Genomic DNA, 27,454 nt, shown 5'->3' with positions numbered 1-27,454 from the left:
AGATAAAGAAAATAAGAAAATATGTTGATATGAGACATTTTCTCACTATTATTGCTAACCTAACTTTTCCTTTATGAGAGAGAAAATAGATTGCTATACATACACTTATTTTGATGGGGTTTTTTTGGGGGGGGGCTCTTGTCATAGGCTCATCTATTGCATATTTGATTTCATACTGTTTAAATTAAGGATTTTTATATTAGAGTGGTTTAAACAAATTCCCAATAGAAACCTGGCTCTGATTATATTTAACACTGAAGATAATAACTCATAGAGCAATGTATATGCTTCTTTCTACAAAAGTAATGATTTAATAATAGTGTATAATAGATTGTTTTCACAAAACATAGTCACACCTTAATCAACATGAATCAACCTGCATATTTATATAACAACATTTTATGTATAAGAAAAGGAAAAAATAAATAAATGTTTCTTGTCATAGGCTCCTTTACAAAATGGCAAAGTACAGGTTAATGAAATTTTATGATATCACTTTAAGAATTTTGGTATAAATGGAGCTCTGAACAGGTGCATCAATTAGCAGTGACCAAGTGCATGGAGCACGAAACGTTTGCTGTTTTTTGCACCTGTTCTACAACCTGTTTTTGCACTATTGTGCTTACCACTTTTTAATCAATCTTGTATGATTTTAACAAGTTTGGAATAAAATTGAACTTTTATATATCTGTGGGCTTGGAGCGCTTATTTTTCCCTACATTGGATGGACTGTATATATATATATATATATATATATATGTATATATATGTATATATTTTAAGTATGAGGGCACTCACAGGACTTGATTTTGCAATGATTATTTATTAATAAACAAAGACGTTTCGGCTTATAATTTAAGCCTTTATCAAGACCATCTTTGAGATATCAGTTTAAGAGCTAAGCGTGTAAAACACCCTTCCAGAGCTGCATCATGTTTTTAACAGCCAATAGGATAGGGGTCAATAGGTTTATTTAGTGGCAGAGATTTGGGATCCCGAAGGATTAGGATTTATTATAGTGGTGGCGGGGGAATAGGGGTTAATATATTTAAATAGTGTTGGCGATGTGAGTGGGCGGCAGATTAGGGGTTAATAAATGTATTTAATAGTCGTGATGTAAGTGGGTGGAGGATTAGGGGTTAATAGGTTTATTACAGTATTGCGATGCGGAAGCGCGACGGTTTAGGGGTTAATAGGTAGTTTATGGGTGTTAGTGTACTTTGTGACAGATTAGTTATGAGTTTTCTGAAACATTTTTGTTACACAAAATCCATAACTACTGCTCTCAGATGGCAGAATGGATTGTGTCTGTATAGGCTGTAACACAAGCATTTTAGCCTCACCGCACAACCTGTAATACCAGCACTATGGAAATCCCACAAAAAATTTAATATTTTTTGAGTGCAGGATTGATATTGCATTACAGGCTAAAATGCTAAAATACCGAAACGACTCCCAATAGCGGCATTACTGCTTTTACACTGAAATTGCCATTTTTTTAGCATTAAAAGCCATAACGTAAAACGCGTAATCTAGGTGTTGTTATTGTTTAAAAAATACCTGGGCATGCTCAGGAGCAGCAATGCACTACTGGAGCTAGCTGCTGAATAGTTCCTGCACTTTTATACTTCTTGTCATTGGTTCACCCAGTGTATTCACTTAGCTTCCTGCATTGAAATGCTGCTCTTTCAAGACACCAAACATCCATTGTCTTGACAAAGTTTGCGGAGGACAAACGAAACGCGTAGACAGGATGGTCTACCTGTAACTACAAGGATCTGCACTTAATAAGAGACTTTTAAATTGGTTCAATACGTTTTTGAAAAAACGTTTTTATAAGGTTTTACAGTCGGTATACAGAAACACAAGAGGAGCAGAGGTCGCTACCTGCTGATTCATGGGGAGCAGAATCTGTGATGAGAAGTATACCAGGACTTTTTAACAAGACATTTATTATTTAATCTCTTGTAAGTGCAATAGATTGTGTGCACTAATAAAGCTCTAAACGACTTTACCTCGAATCTGGGATGCGCTTTGTGTTCTTATCTTTTCAGTGTCTTTCAAGAAAGAGTAGCAAAGAAATTAAGCAAATTTGCTAATTGAAGTAAATTGGAATGTTGTTTAAAACGACATGCTCTATCTGAAGCATGAAGAAAAAGTTTGAGTTTTAAATCCTTTTAAAGCACCATAGCACTAATATTTTTGTTATCCACTTGTTAGGGCAAACACAAATTTGATTTTTGATTTACTTCTTTTTGGCTGATGAGGTACAATACCCTAGTGAGGTCATTACTTTCAACTAAACTGGCTCATTAATCTTTTGTCTTCCTGAGTTTGGTGAGCTAACTCATTGAATCCAAATATTAATTTGCAAAAACCATTTTCTCTTTTCACCTGTTCAAAACCTTTGTAAGATCTGTATATGAATGACCTTCCAAGGTGACGTCTATTTCCTTCTACCAATCTCATCATTTTGATTAAAACCTTCAAATCACTGTAGATTGCTGAGTGCTTTTCATTATCTAAAAAGAAAAAAATATTATTTTTAAAAAAAAAATATCTCAGGTTATATTGTAAGATAAGAGGAGCTGATAGCGTTGGTATGGCACTAATTGAAAGTTAAGCACAAGGTCACTTGAGAAATCTCTTTTCTCCATCAGGAGATCTGTGTAGCTGGATTAAGGAATCAAGAGATATTAGTACAATTAGCACTTATGAATGTGAATCAGTGTTTCCTTAGGTTTAAATTGTTGGTGCTTGATTGGTTTAATTATGTGAATGTCAGTCAGTGAGTGATGTATTCACAATTGTAATCTGCAGTAATTCTTGAGTGAGTGAAATAATGTTGAGAGTCAGTTCTTTAATTGTATTTTCTAACATTAATCTAGAAAAAATGTGTCAACCATGGATTTAGGAGAAGCATTCTCTGGAATGAACAACAGCTCAATAGATTGTTCTATGGCAATTTACCACCTAGGAGCAGCCTCTTTTAGCCATATTGTGCTTTTCACAGAGAAGAACTTTCCTTAAAGGGAAAGTCTTATCAAAATTAAAGTTTCATGATTCAGATAGGGAATGACATTTTAAACAACTGTCCAATTTACTTTTATCATCAATTTTCCTTTGTTCTCTTGGTATTATTTGTTGAAAGGTAAACCTAGGTAGGCTCATACGGTCATTTCTAAGTCCTTGAAGGCTTAGTCCATTTTGACAGCTTTTTCACAGCTAGACACCACTAATTTATGTGTGCCACATAGATAACACTGTGCTCACTGCTATTGAGTTATTTATGAGTCAGCACTAAATTGCATGTCTGGCAAAAGTATTGAGATAAGAGGGTAGACTGCAGAGGCTTATGTACAAGGTAATCACAGAGGTAAAAAGTGTTTCAATAACACAGTGTTGGTTATGCAAAACTGGGAAATGGGTAATAAAGGGATTATCTATCTTTTTAAACAATACAAATTCTGGAGTAGACTGTCCCTTTAAGTAAATCAGTCTGATCCCACCTGACAAGGTCAGTCCAGCCCGTAAATACCAGGCAACAACCAATCTGACCAAGGAACATGGCAAGCCCAGGCGTTTGTTTCGGCCTTCTTTGGGCCTCATAAGGGAGATGCAGTCATTAAGGGATTAAATGCCTACCAGTCGCTAGCCGTAGAACAGAATATAAAAACACTTACTCTATAATGAAATAAAAACACAACAACTTTTTATGGGTAAAATTTTAACTGTCACAGGTTAAACATTTATTAACTAACTAAGTAACTATGGTAACCAACAAGGTCAGATGGCGGCTGAACGAATTGCTATAATGACAACCCGGCACAGTAGAAGGTAAACGGTCCAAACGGAAACTGCAGCAGAGCGGGACCTCTGCTCATAGAAAAATTGCTACTAAGGGGTTAATCAGATCACGTGACCCACCCGCAAGGGGAAGGAGGGGCACCTCACGTGCACATGAGGCTATCCACCCCTCACACTTTTAGATTGGTCATCACTCCCCCTGTTCACCCTTTCCAAGGCAACAGGGCCGTTACCTCCCGCCACCAGATAGCATTAAGATGATAACTGTGCCGCCACCAATAAAGGACAAACACAACCCAACCGGACTTAAAGGAGGGTTACTATGGCCTTACGGATATCCTTTATAAAAATATCTAGGGCAAATGTCTCCAAATGTACCCTATCCTTCCTATAGTAATGGACCTTGTCGGCTGTTAGAGATTCGCGTTTAACCACGAATCCCCCATTACCTGTGACTGTTCTAGCAACTGAAGAGTTTATCTTCTTCCTAACTTTGTAAGCGGCGCTGTGGGAAGACATGTGACGCCATTCCAACCTGGGAACTATATTGGACCAACCGACCAACACGTTCGGAATGCAAGCTCTGATCCATGCAATATCTGCTTGCATGATTTTGATAAGCTCCAAGACAGGAATGGCGCCCAAATCATTGCCATCCAAATGAAGGATTATAACATGAGGTTTACCCCAGCGTACTAGGGCCTCTGAGATGCGCGATGGAAGCGCTGGCCAACACATCCCTCTCTCACCCAACCATCTAATTGACACTTGGGTGAAAGGTAAAACTAAATTCTGCCCCCCCGGAAGGGCCGAACTACGTATGGAGGCCCAATGAACATAGGAGTGCCCCACGATCCATATCCTTTTAGCGCCGCTGACAGGTCCTGTAAAGACACATGTGATTAGTACTGAAAACGAACACTACCATAACTAACATATTATTCAACAACCGGTCGAATGTAACCCTTAAACTTATTGGAACGCCATCTACCCAGACGGCAAATGGCTTCCACGGAAGAACCCTGCAGCGCGGCATTAGTAGCTGCCCCTATGCGGAAAGAATGGGGAGCTATTTTCGACACGTCCAATCCTGCATGCGCAGCAGCCCTCGCAAGCACCCTACGGAACTGGAACAAAGATAGAGAAGTCCAGTTCGCGTGGACCCTGTTCCTCTGGCCTGTGTTCTAAAAACTGGTTAACCGCCATCACCGGGCAGCAGTGACCGCTAGACTGAGAAATAGGTATCCATGCCCCTTTGCCCTCTTGATCAGTCTTGGATCTTGGCAAATAAATTAAAAGTGAATCTGCTCCAGCCCTGACGTGGCCAAACTGAAGGCCCTTATCAGTGCAGGATTTGGACGGCGCCACAAGCTCACTTATACGAAGCGCTGCCGAATAGGCTAATAAAAACGCGGCTCTGAATAACAAAAACTCATAATGCGTTGCGCAGATGTCCGGCAAAGCGTCCACCAGCCGCTCGAGCCGGTCATGCGTGATAGGCTCCCTAGAGTCCTTTTGTTGTGGTTGGAGCTTGCCCCAACCTTTAACAACTTGACGCACAAATTTTGAACTACCCGGATCCGGCAAAGCAAGTGTACGATAAAAGAATGACAAGGCAGCCAAACAAGAATGAACAGCCCCCTGCCGCGAACCCTTTCGCCAAAGACTCACCAGCCAATCACATACCGTGTCCTGAGACGCTTCAATCGCCTCCATATTCTGACATCGGCAAAATTCTTCCCATTCGCGCCAAAGACTGACATAGGAGCGCCATGTCCTAGGGGCAAGGGACGCCCGCACTAGAGGGAGCAAGGATATCCAGGACGGAGAAGAGGCCAAAGGAAACTAGGACAAGGTAAGCCTTCTAATGCAGCATGAGGGGCCAAACGTCTGAACGTCACCCAATCAAACCTGGATAGTGCATCTGCTAAGACATTATTAACCCCCGGGACGTGCCGCGCTTTAAACTGGATATTAAGTTCAAGACAGCGTAACACCAGATGCCTCAGCAAACAAACTACAACCGCAGATGTGGCCGAAAGACCGTTCACCGCGTGGACGACACTGAGATTATCTGTCCAGAAATTAATCGTCCTGTTTGCGAATTCGTTGCCCCAAAGTTCAACCGCCAAAACGATAGGGAAAAGCTCTAAAAAGGGTAAGGTTACGTGTTAAGCCCCTTGCCGACCATTCTGGCGGCCAAGGGCCTGCACTCCATTCCCCTCAGAAATACGCCCCATAACCCTTTGACCCTGCGGCATCAGTAAATAAATGCAACAACTGACTGGAAATGGGCTCAGATCGCCATAATCGAATCCCATTGAAATCCTGAAGAAAGGTCTTCCAGACTCGCAGGTCAGCTCTCATGCCTTCTGAAATCCAATTTTTTTCAGAAGGTCTGAGTTTGCCCTTCAACTTAGCCTCCAATCTCCGATTGAAAACTCTCCCCATGGGGATAACTCTGCCTGCAAAATTCAGAAGGCCAAGTAATGACTGTAGCTGCCTAAGCGTAATGGTTACCATGGAAACAGCCGCTTCAACCGCCTCAAGCATGTCCCGTACTTTGCCAGAAGGCAGCCTACAAATTCTGTCGACGGTATCGATTTCGATACCCAGGAACGTAATACAAGTACCCGGGCCCTCAGTCTTGTCTTCAGCTAATGGGACACCGAATTGCAACATAAGGATTCTCATGGATTCCATCAGTTGCTGACATTCATTAGTTCCCGGACTCCCCACCAAGAGGAAATCATCCAGATAGTGTGCAATGCGGTTATTAACTGCCTGTTGCTCCAAAACCCAGTGCAAAAATGTACTAAAGGTTTCAAACAAGGCGCAAGAGATTGCGCAGCCCATAGGCAAGCACCTATCTACGTAAAACCCCTTTTGAAATTTGCAACCCATCAAATAAAACGATGAAGGGTGCAAGGACAATAGGTGAAAGGCGGATTCAATATCCAGCTTTGCCAACAAGGCGCCCACACCTACCCCCCGCACCAAGTCCAGAGCGCTATCAAAAGATTGATATCGCACTGAGCTGAGTTCCGGATCAATAGCATCATTGACGGAATAGCCCCTAGGGTGGGATAGGTGGTGTATTAGACAGAATTTTCCCAATTCCTTCTTGGGTACCACACCAAGTGGTGAAATGACCAGATTCGGCAAAGGGGGCGAGGAAAAAGGACCCACTACCCGGCCCATAGCGATTTCCTTATCCAGCTTGTCCCTAACAACCGAAGGGTGTTGGTAAGCTGATTTGAGGTTACGATAGCCTCTAGAACCTTTAATGGCTTTCTTCACAGGTATATGAAAACCGTCCGTAAAGACTTGAAAAATTAAAGACGCTGCGCGCGAATCTGGGTACACCCTAAGCCATGGCTCAAGGGCGTGCACCTTCACCGGTGTTGGGGCCTTTAGCAACAAGAGAGAGCTTGTTCTGTGCTCTACCGGATGTTGAATCCTTCTTTCTGACACACTCGCTCCCGGAGTGTGAGCCGGCACAGTATCTGCATACGTGCCTGAACGCACACGAATTACCTCTGTCGCATTTATTATCCTGAAATGCCCAGCAGGTACCTCCTCTGCGCTTCGTTTTGGAAGCACGAAAGGACTGATTGCTAGAGGGGGTGGAGGAGGAGGGTGACCCTTGCGGGCCAAGGCGTTGCCAAAGATGCGAGTCAGTTGTATCAAAGGTGAGCACAGGATTACCCGCCATCTTTTGCCTAAACTCCGCATCATAATCTCTCCAAGCCCCCTCAGCAAACTTCCTCTCAATCCAATGGATATTATCAGTGTATTTGAGGATAGCATGGCATTGGCTCGGGTATTTCTCCAGGTAGCAAGAGGAGAAAACTCTAAAGCAAATTAGCCACTCCTCAAAAGTTTCAGGACGCTTAAACCTTTTAGGTCCAGTACCGTCCGCACTTTTCTCTCGCTGTCTACAAGCTTCAGCAGATAATTCAAATATATTCACATATTTGCCCTGCTGTATTTTTCTAATTGTTCTTGGCTTCAAATGACCATGCAAGGATGGAGTGTAAGAGGGGAAGGAATCGCCGTGTAAGGCCACTTTCCTTTCCCGAATTAAGTTAATAGGCGGACGCTTATCCCCCACGATAGTGTTGTTCTGCAAAGTTTCTGGAGGACCTATCGCAAGCTGCGCCTGCGCCATGCTCCCAACTGCGCCTGACTGCATTACCTGCCACATTTTCTTTACCATAGCAAACATGCGCTTTTGACCCTTACCCCTTAGCCCAAGTGAAGTGTCACTGTCACACTCTGATTCTGAAAGGGATGAGTCAACCTGGTCATGTCGGTCATGTATAAATGTAGAGGGCTTACCAGGAATGGCCACTGCGCCGTCCTGATGCTCCATACCGGAAGTAGAAGGACCAGGAACAGCCCCGTCGTCTCGCTGTAAGGAATTAGCCGTGCTTTCACGCTGCTGTGCATCCGCCTGCTCCTGTGGATTAACAGCCGAAGCCGAAGGCCTATCAACCTGGTTTGGTTCCATGCTTGGATCCACTTGTGATGCGTTCTGTAAAAACGAAAACAGGTCGCGAGCACTACGGACACCGGCAAAGGGGGGGTTAATAGGGCCCAAGCCTGACCTGGTATTTGCATGTAAGCCTGCCTGCCCTATTTCATTTGCCCTTCCATGCCCCACATTCACACTGCTACCTTGTAACTGAACCAATGAAGCAGGATTGTCCCTTATCTCATGTGACCGTGGTGCTATCACATTCAAAGCATCATTTGCAACACTTCGTACCCTCACATTCGAAACACTCATAGGATCAGCTTGTGCATTCACACTAGAATTCCCCAACTGCGCCACAGCGAGTGCATTAAACAACTGTCCAATTTACTTTTATCATCAATTTTCCTTTGTTCTCTTGGTATTATTTGTTGAAATGTAAACCTAGGTAGGCTCATACAGTCATTTCTAAGTCCTTGAAGGCTTAGTCCATTTTGACAGCTTTTTCACAGCTAGACACCACTAATTTATGTGAGCCACATAGATAACATTGTGCTCACTGCTATTGAGTTATTTATGAGTCAGCACTAAATTGCATGTCTGGCAAAAGAATTGAGATAAGAGGGTAGACTGCAGAGGCTCATGTACAAGGTAATCACAGAGGTAAAAAGTGTTTCAATAACACAGTGTTGGTTATGCAAAACTGGGAAATGGGTAATAAAGGGATTATCTATCTTTTTAAACAATACAAATTCTGGAGTAGACTGTCCCTTTAAGTAAATCAGTCTGATCCCACCTGACAAGGTCAGTCCAGCCCGTAAATACCAGGCAACAACCAATCTTACCAAGGAACATGGCAAGCCCAGGCGTTTGTTTCGGCCTTCTTTGGGCCTCATAAGGGAGATGCAGTCATATTGCTCTAATTACATTGAGCAAGGATTTGTATGTGAAAGAGCACACCAAAATGAGGTGAGAACCAAAAAGTGCTCACTTAATTAAAGAGCAACCAACGAAGATTAAAAAAATAATATATATACAGTACAAGGGGAATAGTATAAGCTATAAAATAAACTTACATAATGCTGTGAGTGTATCCAAACCAATTATGTGTATAAATATGCCTATCTATATATACACAAATGTATATATGAATCAGGAGCGTGCTTAAAAACAATATAAAATGAACACATTAATGATTAACTGATTGAACATAAAAACTCATGATTAAAAATAATACAAAATAAAGCACAATAAGTGAAAAGTGAAAACTCATAAATAATTCAAATTTATAGTATCTGTGCAGCTAAGTCCTCCAAAATGGTGGATATCTTATTTTCCAACAGGATGTCCAAAATGTTATAAGGTTTAAGAGAAATTAGTTGCTTGAAGGACAATGAACTAGATATACACCAAATAAATTAATCTTGAAATAATATAAAATCACAATATCCCCTTCTCCTGAGCTCACCTAGTATTACTCTTTAACAAACGATACAGAGAGAACTAAGTGAAATTGATAATAGAAGTAAATTGGAAAGTTGTTTAAAATTGCATGCTCTATCCAAACCAGTGAAGTTTAATTTTGACTTTACTGTCCCTTTAAAGTAACAATAGTTAACTCAATCAATATGAGGTAAGTGCCTCGTGATGGGTAAGTTAGAAACTTCTCTCTTTTTCTCTTTCTGCTCTTGGTCTCCTGGAGTAGGTAGTCTCTCTGTCTGGTTACAATCTCTCTCTCGATTGAGCCATTTTTTACAGATATCTCCTGCTGTTCAGATACATGTGATCATTAAGCAAATAATGATTTAGTGATTCCTCTGTTGAGCCACCAACCGCAGGCTACAAGCTCAGCCCACTGTAATAGGCTCTGGTTTCAAAGCACAAAATCAGGAGACCTGGAGCAAAAGAAAAAGAGACGTTTCTAACATACCAATCACACAGCACTTACCTCATATTGATTGAGGTAACAAATAGTAAGAGGAAACCCGAAAGGGGATATTGTGATTTATATTTCAAGATTAATTTATTTGGTGTATATCTAGTGTGCTGTTTCTCAAGAAACTCCTTTCTCTTATATATATATATATATATATATATATATATATATATATATATATATATATATATATATATGTATATATATATATCAAACAGTACAAATGTCAGTAAGTCATCAAAACATTTCAAGATTGTACAACTCTAAAAAGTTTTATAAAAACATATATATATATGTGACCAATAAAACATCTAATAAATATATATTAACACAGTAAACACATATTATTTAAAAAAGTCAGTTTGTAGACTGTGTTGAAAGTCCTAACTATTTGCGGATTTCCCGTAGCCCCAATGTGCAATTTGTTTTCAGAGATATCCCTGAAATAAACTTCAGAAAATATCTCGTCTATGTAGAATATACTGATAACGTTTACTTAAAGTATATCCGTACTTACTATTAAGTAAGTAACCATTGGTTCCAGGAAAAGCCACTTGCCAGTGTTTTATGATTATCTAGACAATGCAAGCCACCAAGCTCAGTACTGTAAAACGACGCTGGACCGATAGGGACGTCAGGGTGCTTGCCCTTCTACGGAAGTCTGGTGAGACAAAAAAAAAAACAACACATTTTGGGTTTTTCCTTTCTTAAACTTGATAAGCACTTGTCTAGTAGTATGCACTTTATATCTTTTTGGTCTTGAAAAAGGCTAAAATTTAGTTGACCTCATGACCTGATTTTTATGAGTTTGTAATAAAGAAATTTTGGCCTAGATTACGAGTTTTGCGTTAGATGCTGTGCGGTGCTAACGAGCAGTTTTGTCTCACCGCTCACTTACATGCAGCGCTGGTATTACGAGTTTTCAGAAACCCGTAGTTAAAAGACAAGAAGTGAGCGTTGAGCAAAATTTTGCTCATTACCGCACTCCAATACCAGAGCTGCTTAAGTCAGCGGTGAGCTGGTCGTACGTGCTTGTGCACGATTTCCCCATCGGAATCAGCGGGGAGAGCCGGCTGAAAAAAAGTCTAACACCTGCAAAAAAGCAGCGTAAAACTCACTAACGCAGACCCATTGATTCCTATGGGGAAATAAAATTTATGTCTACACCTAACACCCTAACATGAACCCCGAGTCTAAACACCCCTAATCTTATACTTATTAACCCCTAATCTGCTGCCCCCGACATCGCTGACACCTACATTATATTATTAACCTCTAATCTGCCGCTCCGGGCATCGCCACCACCTACATTATATTTATTAACCCTTAATCTGCTGCCCCCAACATCGCTGACACCTACATTATATTTATTAACCCCTAATCTGCCGCCCCCAATGTCACAGCAACCTACCTACATTTATTAACCCCTAATCTGCCGCCCCCAACATCGCCGCCACTATATTAAAGTTATTAACCCCTAAACCTAAGTCTCACCCTAACCCTAACACCCCTTAACTGAAATATAATTACAATAAATCTAAATAAATATTCCTATCATTAATTAAATTATTCCTATTTAAAACGAAATACTTACCTATAAAATAAACCCTACGCTAGCTACAATACAACTAATAGTTACATTGTTACACTAACACCTAACACTACACTATAATTAAATAAATTAACTAAATTAAATACAATTACCTAAATTAAATTAGCTAAAGTACAAAAACAAACAAACACTAAATTACAGAAAATAATAAACAAATTACAGATATTTAAACTAATCACACCTAATCTAATAGCCCTATTAAAATAAAAAAGCCCCCCCCCCAAAATAAAAAAAAACCCTGGCCTAAACTAAACTACCAATAGCCCTTAAAAGGGCCTTTTGCGGGGCATTGCCCCAAAGTAATCAGCTTTTTTACCTGTAATAAAACCCCCAACAATAAAACCCACCACCAAATAAATTACTATCTAAAAAAAACTAAGCTCCCCATTGCCCTGAAAAGGGCATTTGGATGGGCATTGCCATTAAAAGGGCAGTTAGCTCTTTTGCCGCCCAAACCCTAACCTAAAAATAAAACCCACCCAAAACACCCTTAAAAAACCTAACACTAACCCCCTGAAGATCGACTTACTGGGAGAAGTCTTCATCCAAGCCGGGCCGAATTCCTCAACGAAGCCGGGAGAAGTCTTCGTCCAGGCCCGGGGTGAAGTGGTCCTCCAGACAGGCAGAAGTCTTCATCCAGATGGCATCTTCTATCTTCATCCATCCGGCGCGGAGCAGGTCCATCTTCAAGACATCCGACGCGGAGCATCCTCCGACGACTAAAGCTGAATGAAGGTACCTTTAAGTGACGTCATCCAAGATGGTGTCCCTTAGATTCTGATTGGCTGATAGAATTCTATCAGCCAATCTGAATTAAGGTAGAAAAAATCCTTTTGGCTGATGCAATCAGACAATAGGATTGAAAGTCAATCCTATTGGCTGATCCAATCAGCCAATAGGATTGAGCTTGTATTCTATTGGCTGATTGGAACAGAATGCGAGCTCAATCCTATTGGCTGATGAGGACTTTGGCCCGGCTTGGATGAAGACTTCTCCCGGTAAGTTGATCTTCAGGGGGTTAGTGTTAGGTTTTTTTTAAGGGTGTATTGGGTGGGTTTTATTTTTAGGTTAGGGACTTTGGGCCTGCAAAAGAGCTAACTGCCCTTTTAAGGGCAATGCACATCCAAATGTCCTTTTCAGGGCAATGGGGAGCTTAGTTTTTTTTAGATAGTATTTTATTTGGAGGGTTGGTTGTGTGGGTGGTGGGTTTTACTGTTGGTAGGTTGTTTGTATTTTTTTTACAGGTAAAAGAGCTGATTACTTTGGCTCAATGCCCCGCAAAAGGCCCTTTTAAGGGCTATTGGTAGTTTAGTTTAGGCTAGGGTTTTTCTTTATTTTTGGGGGGGCTTTTTTATTTTAATAGGGCTGTTAGATTAGGTGTAATTTGTTTAAATATCTGTAATTTGTTTATTATTTTCTGTAATTTAGTGTTTGTTTGTTTTTGTACTTTAGCTAATTTAATTTTATTTAGTTAATTGTATTTAATTTAGTTAATTTATTTAATTATAGTGTAGTGTTAGGTGTTATTGTAACTTAGGTTTTATTTTACAGGTACTTTTGTATTTATTTTAGCTAGGTAGTTATTAAATAGTTAATAACTATTTAATAACTATTCTACCTAGTTAAAATAAATACAAACTTGCCTGTAAAATAAAAATAAACCCTAAGATAGCTACAATGTAACTATTAGTTATATTGTAGCTATCTTAGGGTTTATTTTACAGGTAAGTATTTCATTTTAAATAGGAATAATTTATTTAATGATAGGATTATTTATTTAGATTTATTTAAATTATATTTAAGTTAGGGGGTGTTAGGGTTAGACTTAGGTTTAAGGGTTAATAACTTTAATATACTGGCGGCGACATTGGGGCTGCAGATTAGGGGTTAATAAATGTAGGTAGGTGGCGGTGATTTTATGGACGGCAGATTATGGGTTGATAATATTTAACTAATGTTTAGAGTTTAATATGTTTATTATAGTGGCGGCGAAGTTGGGGGCGGCAGATTAGGGGTTAATAAGTGTATGCAGGATGCGGCGACATTGGGGGCGGCAGATTAGGGGTTAATAAATAAAATGTAGGTGTCAGCGATTTTGGGGGCAGCAGATTAGGGGTTCATAAATATAATGTAGGTGGCGGCGATGTCCGGAGCGGCAGATTAGGGGTTAATAATTTTATTATAGTATTTGCGATGCGGGAGGGCCTCGATTTAGGGGTTAACAGGTAGTTTATAGGTGTTTAGTTTACTTTTTAGCACTTTAGTTATGAGTTTTATGTTACGAGGTTGTACCATAAAACTCTTAACTACTGACTTTTAAATGTGTTGGGGATCTTGACGGGGTAGGGTGTACCACTCACTTTTTGGCCTCCCAGGACAGACTCGTAATACCGGCGCTATGGAAGTCCCATAAAAAAAAGACTTTACAAAGTTTACATAAGTCGTTTTGCGGTAAGGCCAAACAAGTGTGCGGTGATCCTATACCTGCAAGAATCGTAATACCAGCGGGCGTAAAAAAAGCAGCGTTAGGACCTCTTAACGCTGCTTTTTTACCCTGACACACAACTCGTAATCTAGCCGTAATTTTGCCTGTTGTAACTCTACATATACTGAAAGTTTCTTTAAAGGGATACTAAACCCAAATTGTTTCTTTAATGATTCAGATAGAACATACAATTTTAATCAACTTTCTAATTTACACCTATTATCAATTTTTCTTCGTTCTCTTGCTATCTCTATTTAAAAAGCAGTAATGTAAAGCTTATGAGCCAACCCATTTTTGTTTCAGAACCTGGGTTACGCTTGCGTATTGGTAGCTAAATGCAGGCACCAAAAAGCAAGCTCTATCCAGGGTGCTGAACCTAAAATGGGCCGGCTCTTAAGCTTTACATTCCTGGTTTTTAAATAAAGATAGCAAGAGAGCGAAGAAAATTTGATAATAGGTGTGAATTAGAAAGTTGCTTAAAATTGCATACTATTGGGCCCATTTATCAAGCTCCGAACGGAGCTTGTGGGCCCGTGTTTCTGCCGAGTCTTCAGACTTCGCCAGAAACACCAGTTATGAAGCAGCGGTCCAAAGACCTCCACATTCAGCGAGGTCTTGCGGACCTGATCCTTACTGTCGGGTCAGGTCTGCAAGACCTTTGATAAATAGGCCCCTATATCTGAATCATGAAAGAAAAAATGTGGGGTTTGTATCCCTTTAACTATAGGCTAAAGAAAAACTGTGTAAAAATAGCCAGCAGAAGAAATTACGCTCTCAATGGGACGTAGAAAAGATAAGCAAAAAAATGTTAATTATCAACTGTTCTCTCTAACTATTGGGCTTTATTATACAGACAGAGAAGAAGCATGTGTGTGTACAGTGACCCACACACTCGGGAAATTCCGTTCTCACCAATAATTGACACGACTACTTGAAAATGTGGTGAAAAGGCCACAGCCCGCATTAATTAAACCACATAACATATAGTTAACAACCTCCAAACATCGTAAAATATTATAATAACATAGGGTGCAGCCTCCTAGATTAGTCTCACGTGCCTTCCACTGGCTACTGCCAGGCACGCCCCCCAATATTTCGACTCTCCCCCTTTTCAAGGGAGGTACTACTTGATCTTGAAATCTTGAAATCTCCTCATAAGGTCAGCACCCACCGCAGCGCGACCTACGGTCGAGTACAATACATACGGGCTAAGGCCTTTTGCACCCCTTCCCTCAAATTGAAATTAAACAGGTGTAGCCCAACTTCATTTAGATGCACTCCATCATTCAAAAAGAAACATTTTCCAGACTCCCCTTCAAATTCCACATGTCGAATACCCAAACCACCTAACTAAGTTAGAAAACTAGATATTGTCCTATTGACCTTTTTCCTCAAAGTCTCAAGCCTTCTGACATCCCACACAGATCTCCAAACAAGTCTGGTCTCAATTTCAGACCATAAAATGATCAACTGAGGGAACAGTTCCTTGAGTCTCCCTATTCCCCACCTAATTCTGTCCACTAGTTCATTTTGCAACATAAACCCAAGGTCGTTACCCCCTGCATGAATTACAAGGATGCCAGGAGGCCTATAAAGCCTAGCATTATCGCTGACCATACCAACTACCGGCTCCCATCTAAGGCCCCTCACCTCCAACCATCTGACTAAAACTTGATCTACGGTAAGACTTAGTTGAACCCCAGTATCCTTCACCACTGCTGCCTTTCTTGCACAATAAATGTACGAATGTCCCACTATGCAGCAATGGACCAGACCTGTTGAGAAACACAAAATACTACACTCTCAAATTCAGCTGATTTCCACCTCCCAACATGCTTAACCACCTCCTCACTCAAACCAAATTCATACGCCTATGTTGCAGCACCAATCTGAAAGGAATGACAAACTCATGGGAGTCCACCCCAAACCACCTCCAATGCATGTCAAAGCACCGATCCAAACTGATACATTTATAACACACATTGATCCTCATGTACCAACAAAGGACCCCCACATACAGGCCACCACTTCAAATACTCAGACACCGCCAACACCGGGCAACATCCCCCCCAATTGCAAACAAACTGATCCACTGAACCTTCAGTCTTAGATTTCCATAACCAAATCATCAGCTCCAAACCGTTCACAACTACCTCATTCACCCACACACCCCTAGTGCCCCTCTTATTTACCCTCACCAATTCTAACACCCTAAATGCTCCAAAAACTGCCAGAATGTAGGCCACCCTAAACAGCAAAAACTCAAACTCTGATTTACAAGCCTGAGGCAACCTCACAACCACCATCTTTACTGTTCTCCGGCCCCTACATATTCCCCTGACTGCCAATTTTACCACAAATTATTTTGTTTTACCATGGATCCCGATACACCCAATCTACCCACTTCCTCAATCCAATCTACCAGGCAGGTCAACATCCTGCCATTCGACACCTCATCCCTATTTTCTCCCAGCTTTTCAAACCATCTAACCCACACTGGGACGTATGCTTTCCAGGTATTGTGGGCTAAAGCCCCCTTTGCCAACACTCCTTCTGCAATCCGCCTACGGAGCCGCTTCTCAGAATCTCTTCTACTGCAATCGGGAAAGAGATTAAGCAATTACATTACATTTCCCAGGAACGTGCCCAAAAAAAGACATTACCCCTCAAACACCAGAAGGAGCCGAATCACAGAGACTAAATTTGCTGGCAACTTGTTGATAGCAAAAACCACCCCCAGATTGTCGGAGTGGAACATCACCTTCCGGTTCCCCAAAATCCTTTTCCAGTTGCCAGTGACAGTCTTCTCCCAAAAACCCTCCCAACCAAAATCACCCTGCAAGCAAAATTTAGCTTTCCCAGAAGCAATTGCAACTCCCTCATTGTCACCTTTTCCTTATGCAGTGCCCTTGAGATGACCAACCTCAAAGCCTCCAACTTCTCCTGTGGCAAACAACACTCCATCATTACTGTATAAATCTGTATCCCAAGGAATCTCAGAGTGGTCACAGGACCCTCTGTCTTCTCCGAAGCTACCGGGATCCTAAATTGCGCATACACTTCCAGGAACGTGCCCAACAGACGCTCACAATCCCCCAAGTCAGCCGACCCAACAAACAAGAAATCATCCAAGTAGTGGACTACCGAAGACCAACCCACCCTGACCTTCACAACCCATTCCACAAACAAACTAAATTTCTCAATATATGAGCAAGAAATTGAACAACCCATGGGTAAACATAAATCTACAAAAAACTCCCCTTGAAAGTGACAACCCAATATATGATGACAAACCGGGTGTACCGGTAACAGCTGAAAGGCTGCATCCACATCTATCTTTGCCCTTGACCGCCCTTCTAACCACACTCACTGCCTTATCAAAGGACGCATAATGTACAGCCATCAGGGCCGGGTTAATCCCATTGTTCTCTTTTGTATAAGATAGGTGGTGAATCATCCTAAACTGACTGGCTGTCTTTTTTGGGACCACTCCTAATGTATTAACTCACAATGGCCCCCCCATTCTCCCAAGAGCCACTTCCTTTTCCAACTTAGCTTTGACCACTTGTGAAAATTCCAACGCGGACCTCAAATTATCCAAAATCCACAAACCCCCAGATCTTGAAAAAGGAATATGGAATCCTGAACTAAACCCCGAAAACAACAGCTCCACATCCTCTGCCTTCCCCAGCCTAGCGTACTGTCTTAACCATGGCAGCATCTATCTTACCCTCACCGGCGTCCGAGCCCGTAATAGGACCCTCTCCACTTTTCCTGCTTCCCTTATTCTGCTTGAAATACATGGCACCTGAGTGAGCTCCCCACACCCAGAACACTTGTGTTTACACTTACATGTGGACCCAAACCTACATGCTTCCTTGCTGAACTGGAGGCATAAGCCCTTTTGAATTGCCACTGCTGTTGATCTAATTCCAGAGCCTCCACTTCCACCCCTTCCTGAGCCCCAAAATGACTGACCCCTCAACGGCATCATAAACTCAAGCCACACACCCATCTCACGGTCATCCCATCTCATCTCCGGGCGAACCGCCATCCTCTGGCGAAACTGCTCATCGGAACGCCACAATGCTAAACCCCTGTACGTCCGATGAGCTCCCAAAATTTCATCCCAATAACAAAACATTGCTGAGCAATGCTCCGGGTACTTCTCCCCGATCATGCTGGCCAGTATACAAAAGGCCTTGGACCAATTGAAAAACGTTTTTGGCCACTTTTTCTATCTTTTCTTTCTCTTCTCCTCCTCCTTTTTTCCCTGTTCCACTTTAGGATCTTTCTTCGCCTCAATGAAGTGATCCAGTGGGAGCAAGGAAAACAATTCCACAAACTTTCGCTTACAGATTTTTTTCTTTCCCCAGAAGAAAAGGATCCCATATCCGAGAAGCAGAAAAGACACTGATCCATACGGATAATTTGGAAGCCTACCATATACCAAGAGGGGAGTCTGTTGCATCTATTCAGATAATAGCATATACCATGGAAGTGCCCCCCTGCAGTGCTAACATTTTACCTCATAGGATTGAGGTTACATCTTGTAAGTGGAAAATTCAGATATATACACACGAAATGAGTTCATAGGCTTACATAAGAGTGATAATTGGAAATATCGTCTAGAATATTGTATAGAGGATTTTTATTTGACTGTATATCCACATCAAATAATCATCTACTTCAAGTTTCCTTTTCACTCCATTGTCAACATTTAGTTATATACAGTATATATATATATATATATATATATATATATATATATATATATATATATATATATATATATATATATATATATATATATATATATATATATATATATGTGCTTAGGTTCACATTTATACATTTTTTGTATATTAATGGTTATAAATGAGTTCCATTGATGAATTTTCTCCAATTGAAATAGCACTAAACAATTTCCTTTAGTTCTCTTTTCGCCAAATTCCATTTTTGAGAAGCGTTCACTTAAAGGGATAGCTGCTTAAGTTTCCAGTTATTGTTGGATGAACAATCACAGTCCAGTTTTCTCTTTTTGGTTCCCTTTTTTCTTGTGTGTGTATATATATATATATATATATATATATATATATATATAACAAAAGAAAGGAGAGAAAACACTACTGAGTCACAGGCTAACAAAACTAAAGAATATGAAAAAGAAGCAGCTAAAACAAAACTAAAAGTATTTTTAGAGTGGACCTTCTGAGGATACTTTTACAAAAATATGCGTGAAAAGAAAGCAAAGGGTTAATTATTGCTATTCCTTGCAATTTGAGTAAATATACATACATATCAGTGTATCATATGCAAACACATTAAGCTGCAACTTATGTATAGAGTTCAAGGGTTAAATAAAAAACATTGATATATGAGACATCAAAGTTTCATTAAAAATATGCATAACACTTTGGAGTGTGAAGCCTTGCAATTTGACATATTCTGAAGTTTAGAATAGAATAATGCATATGAATAAAAAATGGTTTGGGGGGGAAAAAAAGGATCTGAAAAAGCTATTTAACGTAACATAACTACTATGCCAGCGATTGCCGAAACAAAATTATTTAAAACCGCTGCTGCAACCCACATCGCCGACACTAAATAAATCTATTAACCCCTAAACCGCCGTTCCCCGATTTTGCTGACACTAACTAAACCTATTAACCCCTAAACCGTAGTTCCCGAAATCGCTGACAGTAACTAAACCTATTAACCTCAGTTCCTCAACCTCACCGACACTAACTAAAACACTAAATAAACCTATTAACCCCTAAACCGCCAATTCCAAACATCGCCAACACTAACTAAACCTATTAACACCTTAAACGAAGAGCCCCGACATTGCTGACACTAACTAAACCTATTAACCACTAATCCGCTGTCCCCCACATTGCAACAACCTAAATTAAACTATATTAACCCCTAAACCACTGTCCCCCCACATCGCAACAACCTAAATTAAACTATATTAATCCCTAAACCTAACACCCCCTAACTATAGACCTACATTAAAGTTGCAATTATTAACTAACTACCTATTTAAAAATAAATACAAACTTTCCTGTGAAATAAAAATAAAACCTTAGCTCATACTAATGAAACCTAACATTACTAAAAAATTAAAACTACAATTACAAAAAATAATAAACACAAAAATTACCAAAAATAAAAAAAATTACCATTACAAAAAATAAACGAAATTATCCAAAAAAATAAACATTATTCCAATTCTAATACCCCATTTTTTTAAAAAAACACCCCAAAGAAAAAAAACCTAATCTATAATAAACTACCAATAATAGCCCATAAAAAGGGCCTTTTGTAGGGCATTGCCCTAAAGTTAACAGCTCTTTTGCTTAAAAATTACAACAAACACCCCCTTTTATTACAAAAAAACTAACTAACAAAAAAACTAATCTGAAAAGGGCAATTGTATGGGCATTGCCCTTAAAACTGTATTCAGCTCTTTTACTGCCCTTAAAAGGGCATTCAGCTCTGTTTCGGTCCATTAAAATAAAAAATAGCATAATCTAAAAAATATTTGGCAACTATAGGTACTTACCATTAGTATTACTTTACCTACTATTTTGTTACTGGATATAGATATGTCTGTGGTCCGTTGATCCTTTAGCTCCAGACTCCACTATTCCCCTTGGTATGGAAAACTTATGAATCCCTCTCGTGCTTCTTATAGTATGGTAGACTCCCAGATTTCTCTCATGGGTATAGATAAAAACAGAGCAGAAAAAAGCCGCAATAGTGTAATACGGTTAAAACAAGTTTATTAAAACATATATCTTTAAAAAACCTGCTTAAATTTTTTTACCCTCAATAAATTATGAGGTAATTGATCGACAATAAAATACAAAGTGGCAAATTCTTTACACTTCAGGAACGTCTGGTTACAAACTCTCCTGGAAAGCGATTAGTGTATAAGCAAAACCGGATGACTCGGTGTAAGCAAAAGTCTTTTTTCATTACTCTGTCTTACGCGTTTTCGAAGGATGGCTTTAAGATACTTCCTTCTTCTTCAGAGACTTATATAAAGTTTGTGACTTGTTATCTGCTTTAAAAAGAAAATTGCGGTCAGCTACCCTCTTAGAGGCAATGCCGCTATTGGTTGGAAAGGTCACATGAGTCCATATTGGACCTTTCATTGGTGCATGGTTACTATTGGTTGATATGAGGTCACGTGAACCGCTGTTTGGAAATATAGCGGATCGGTGGGATTTAACTGTTTCTGACTTAATTTTGGTAACATTCAAAACCAACTTAATTGTCTTTCAGAACACTTTGAAACTATATTCCTAAATAAAATACTTCTCTCATACAAATACAAATACAACAATGAGACATTTTCTATTATAACAACTTATAAAGTGCAACAAAGAAACAGATAGATCAAATTTGGTTATCATTTGTAACTAAATATGCAACAAAAAAAAAGTACTTATACATCGTTAGTGTCAGCTCGTTAGTATTTTATATTACATATTTAGCCTTCAGTTAATTATATATATATATATATATATATATATATATATATATATATATATATATATATATATATATATATATATATATAAATACTAAGAAGTTGAAATAATACTAAGAAGTTGAAATAAAAAAATCCTTAAAAAATTAGATTTTAAGAAATTGATGATTAATTACTCTATATCTACTCTGAAATATATATATCTTAAGGTTTTTACTCACAAGTATTTTCAAAATTACACACACCTAGATTACAAGTTTTGCGTTCGTGTTTTAACGCTGAAAAAATGGCCATTTCAGCAAAAAAAATGGAATGCGGCCATTACGAGTCTTGTCGATATAGCTGTACTCCAAGCATTTTAGCCTGTAACGCAAAGTCAGTCCCGCACTCAAATGACGTTTTTGCATGCAATTTCCATAGCGCTGCCATTACAAGTTCTGTGGTGAGGCTAAAAAGCTTGTGTTACAGCCTATACTGACACGATGCGTTCCGCAATCTGAGAGCAGTAGCTATGAGTTTTGTGTAACAAAAATTTTTCACAAAACTTATAACTTAAGTGTTACAAAGTACACTAACACCCATAAACTACCTATTAACCCCTAAACTGAGGCCCTCCCACATTGCAAACACTATAATAAAGTTATTAACCTCTAATCTACCGCTCCCGACATCGCCGCCACTAAATAAAGTTATTAACCCCTAAACCTCTGGCCTCCCACATCACTGCCACTAAATAAACCTATTAACCATTAAACCGCCAGCCCCCACATCGCAAAAAACTAAATTAAACTATTAAATCCCCCTAACTTGTGTTAGGTTTAAACTTAAGTTTTTTCCCCCCATAGACATCAATGGGGTTGCGTTACGGAGCTTTTCATTCTGCGCTTCAGGAATGAACACCTTCTCCCCATTGATGTCTATGGGTAAAGCGTGCACGAGCACGTCAAAGCAGTGCTTGGATTTTGTGCAGTATGGAGCTCATCGCAACCAAGGTGGCTTTTCAAAAACTCGTAATGGCAGCGCTATGGAGGGTGAAATAACGCAACTTTTGTTGCGTTTGTTTCGCACCCTCTATAGCGCAAAACTTGTAATCTAGGTGACAGTGAGTTAGTAATTGCTTAAACATCAAAGTTTAAAAACCTGGAGTTATATAGATTTAATTTTTTTTTTTTTTTTTTTAAATAAATATTTTTTAAAAAGGACTGCTAAAAGAAAGTTTTCTCAGAGCAATGACTCCTCTTTTGTGTGGTTTCACATCTTCTAGAATGGTGCCCGTAAGGCATTTCTAATCTTTGTTATGTGCTTTACTAATGGAGAGAAAGATTGTGTGATTTGTTTCCCCTATTTTTATGTTGGTTATGTGTTCTAACAATCTTTCTTATAGGGTCTAGTTGTCCTTCCAATATACTGTAAATTACAGCTGCAAAAGAACAGAAAGAAACAGCCAGAGAAGCTCAAGGTGGGTATGTGAAAACAGTGACCATTTATTGTCTGCAGCAGGTTTCAATTTAAGGGGATGGCAGCACTGTGATTTGACCGATGGAAACTTGTCTGCCTGGATGGGGGATGCAGTAATAGGAGTGCACAGATGTGTGATTCCAGTAGCGAACCTACTCAAAAGAGGGCATTGCTGCAAAATTTTGGGCTCCCCCAAAGGTAACTCAGTAGTAAGCAATAGTAATATACATGCTGCTCTCTATAATGGCATTGAGGATAGATAGATGGATTTGCAACCTGCACTAATAAAAGACTCCCCTGCATTAGAATTGTACATATTCTGCCCATGCCTATGTATATACTGGCTGGTATGGGCCCCCCAGCATTTGGGTCCTAGTGCCATTGCACCTGCAGCATCAATGGTAGTTCCACCACATGTGAGCCTGTGCAACCTTAAACAGACTCCTCACGTACTTTGTAACTATTGTATAGGTAGTAGCTTCTTACAACATAAAATAAGCTGTACACCATGTAAACAGCATTCTGATAATGTGATTATAAAGTGGTGTATGGCCAGGATATTTATCTGCTTTAATTACTGCATAAGCTTGTTTAATTGTCTAATCAGTTACTAAGAACTGATCTGTATCTAAACTGTTGTCAGTTGTGGCGTGCCAGTGGCTGGAATAGAATTTACATCTAAATCATACTGAGGGAACAGAGCAACCTAGAGATTAATAATATCACTACACTTAAAGTTTCCTACAGCTTTTATTTAACCCATTCACAAAAGTGGGGGGAGTAGCCCTTGGGCACCAGTCTATTGGAAGTGTATAGGCCGCAATGTAAGTGCACTTTTCAGTGCTGTTTTTTTTCTAACACCCCACTCCCACCAACTTTAAAGCCCCAAAACTGCCTAGTAGAGTTTATTTATTTAAAATTACAATGCCCTCTATTTTGAGGGCATTTGGGGCACTTTTAGAAAATTAACCCGAGATCTAATCTCTGGTTACTTTTCGGAGCACTAATTGCTACCGTGAGGATGTGGTAGCAATAACCAGCCACTTGTAATGACTGTTTAATTATTACGCTCCTGCAAATGGGCAAATCTAGCCCACAATTTTTAGAACACATGAAGGGGCATTTGTATATAGATATAACGTTGAATAATCCAATAGCTAAGAGCCTTAGTACTGTGATGATAGCAGGATGTGATGTCACTAGCTGGTGGGCGGGGCTTAGGTCCGGTGTCTGTGTCGCAGTTAGTTTAGTACAATCAACCTGTCTGGATGTGTATTGCTATGCTCTGTAATAAAATAGAGTTGTACCATCATTGCTGTGTCCTGCATATGTCCTGCATCTCATGACATGGTGTCAGAAGTTCTGGACTACGCTTCTGTTTCTGATGATGACGATGTCAAAGTTTACCCCACCTGAGCCTTTTGACTTTTCTCAGCCTGCAGCTTGGCCCACATGGCGTCAGCGGTTTCAGCGCTTCAGGATTGCATCCAAACTGAACAAGGAGAGTGGTGAAGTACAAGTTAATTCTCTTTTATACTCTATGGGGAAAGATGTAGAGCCAGTGTTCAATGCTTTTACTTTCCAAGAAGGGGAAGAAGTTAACTTTGATATAGTTATGGATAAACTCAGTGCCCACTTTGTGCCCAAAAGAAATGTGATTCATGAGAGAGCTTGTTTTCACAAACGTAATCAGCGTGTGGGAGAATCTGTGGAGTCATTTTTGCGCAGCCTGTATGAATTAGCTGAATTCTGTGAGTTTGGTGTTGCTAAAGAAGAGCAAATCAGAGACAGAATAGTTATTGGAATTGCAGATGCTGAAGTCTCCCTGAAGCTGCAGTTAGAGCCTGATTTAACATTAGACGGGGCTATTAGGATGGCCCGCCAGAGTGAACTGGTGAAAAAGCAAAGTGCTGATCTGAGGTCTGAGAGTATTGTGGATGAAGTACAACAGTCTAGGAAAATTGCTAGTGAAAGGCACAGTGTGAGCGGTAGATCTAAAGTACTGGAAAGGCCTAGAAGTGGATGGGCGCAACATGGCCGATGCACACGGTGCTACCGGGCTCATGATCAGAGTGCTATATGCCCGGCCAGAGATAAAAGATGCAGAAAATGTAACAGAATAGGCCATTTTGAAGTGGTGTGTAAAACTGAATACATTAAGGAGATGCAGGTGGACAGTGACCAGGAGGGTCAGGAAGTGTCTTTTGTGGGGTCTGTTGTGGAACGGACAAGCTCAGAGGAAGATTGGAAAGTTACCTTTACTGTAATGGGAGCCAATGTTGATTTTAAGATTGACACAGGAGCAGATATCACTGTAATGTCTTTTGCTGAATTTATGAGACTGCCTCGACAGCCCCAGCTGGCGAAGGTTACTACAAATGTTCATAGTCCTGGTGGCCGCATTGATTGTGTGGGGAAATTTCTTGCCAGCTGTGAGTACAAACAAAGGAAGTTCACCATGTGGGTGCATGTGATCCGAGGTCAGTGTGTTAACAGTTTATTGAGCAGAAAAGCAGCCTGTGACTTGGGCCTCGTGGCCAGAGTGAATGAGATCTCTGAAGATATGTTTGGCGAGTTGGGCCTACTGAGCTGCAAACCTGTCCGTATAGCACTTAAAAGTGACGCAGTCCCGTACAGTATTTCTACTCCTCGTAGAATTCCGTTCCCGCTCATGCCTCAAGTGGAGAAAGAGCTCATGCGCATGAAGTCTATGGGGGTTATTGAAGAGGTTGTTGAAGCAACTGATTGGTGTGCCCCCATTGTTCCAGTTGCAAAGAAAAACGGAAAGGTGCGCATCTGTGTGGACCTGAAAAGGTTGAATGAGGCAGTGAAGAGGGAGAGATTTGTGCTGCCGACACTGGAAGATATAGCCCCGAAGTTGGCTGGGGCGAAGTTCTTTTCCACATTAGACGCTTCTAGCGGCTTTTGGCAGATCCCCCTGGATCCAAAGTGCCGCAAACTGACTACCTTTATCACTCCGGTAGGTCGGTTCTGTTTCTGCAGACTTCCCTTTGGGATATCCTCCGCTCCTGAGATCTTTCAGAGGGAAATGAGTTCTCTCCTGAGTGGCCACGTGGGCACAGCAGTCGTCATGGACGACATTCTAGTGTATGGGTCTACAGTGGAGGAGCATGATCAGCGTTTGAGTTGTGTGCTGCAGGCTATCAAAGAGTCTGGGCTGAAGCTGAATAAAGAAAAATGTCATTTTAGGAAAACTGAATTATGCTACTTTGGGCATATCATCAACGGGGATGGCATCAAGCCGGACCCCGAGAAAATTCGGGCTATCGAACAGATGAAAATCCCTTCTGATGTACATGAGCTGAGACAGATATTGGGCCTAGTAAATTACGTGGGCAAGTTTCTTCCAGATTTATCTACAGTTTTGCACCCTATCACAGAGTTGCTTAAGAAAGATGTTGCCTGGGTCTGGGGACCCTCACAAGAAAAAGCGTTCCTGCATGCTAAGTCCCTGCTGGGGTCTGCCCCAGTGCTGGGGTTCTACGACCCTTCAAAAAAGACTGTGGTTAGTGCTGATGCAAGCAGTTATGGGTTGGGGGCTGCACTCCTGCAGCTGAATGACAACAAACTACAGCCCATCGCCTACTGTTCCCGCACACTGACGGCTGCGGAGTCAAAATACGCTCAAATTGAGAAAGAGTGCCTGGCTGCAGTTTGGGCCTGTGAGCGCTTTCAGCGTTATCTAGTGGGTTTGGAGAAATTTAGTCTGGAAACTGACCACAAACCGCTAGTCCCTCTTATCAATTCTTATGACATCGACAAAACACCCTTGAGATGCCAGAGACTTTTAATGAGACTGCTCAGGTTCAATGTTCAGGCAGTGCATGTGCCGGGGAAGCAGCTGGTTGTGGCAGATACACTGTCCAGGCTCCCGCTGGCTGCTGCTGAAGAATCCTCTACAGAATCGGATGTAAAAGTGTATGTTGATTCAGTTCTGGCCTCTAAGTCCATTTCTTCAAGGAAACTGGAAGAGATAAAGAAAGAGACATATTTGGACACAGATCTGCAAGAAGTTATAAGGTACATAAGAGATGGCTGGCCCGAGAGCCGGGCAGCCTGGATGTCTTTAAATGCTTACCAGCCAGAGAGGTCGCAGCTCACGGAGCTGGAGGGGTTGGTGCTGTTCCAAGACCGTATTGTAATTCCTGTCAGCATGA

The sequence above is a fragment of the Bombina bombina genome, chromosome 3 (genome assembly GCF_027579735.1).
Source record: "Bombina bombina isolate aBomBom1 chromosome 3, aBomBom1.pri, whole genome shotgun sequence".
NCBI classification, from domain to species: domain Eukaryota; kingdom Metazoa; phylum Chordata; class Amphibia; order Anura; family Bombinatoridae; genus Bombina; species Bombina bombina.
This window is presented reverse-complemented; position numbering follows the sequence as displayed.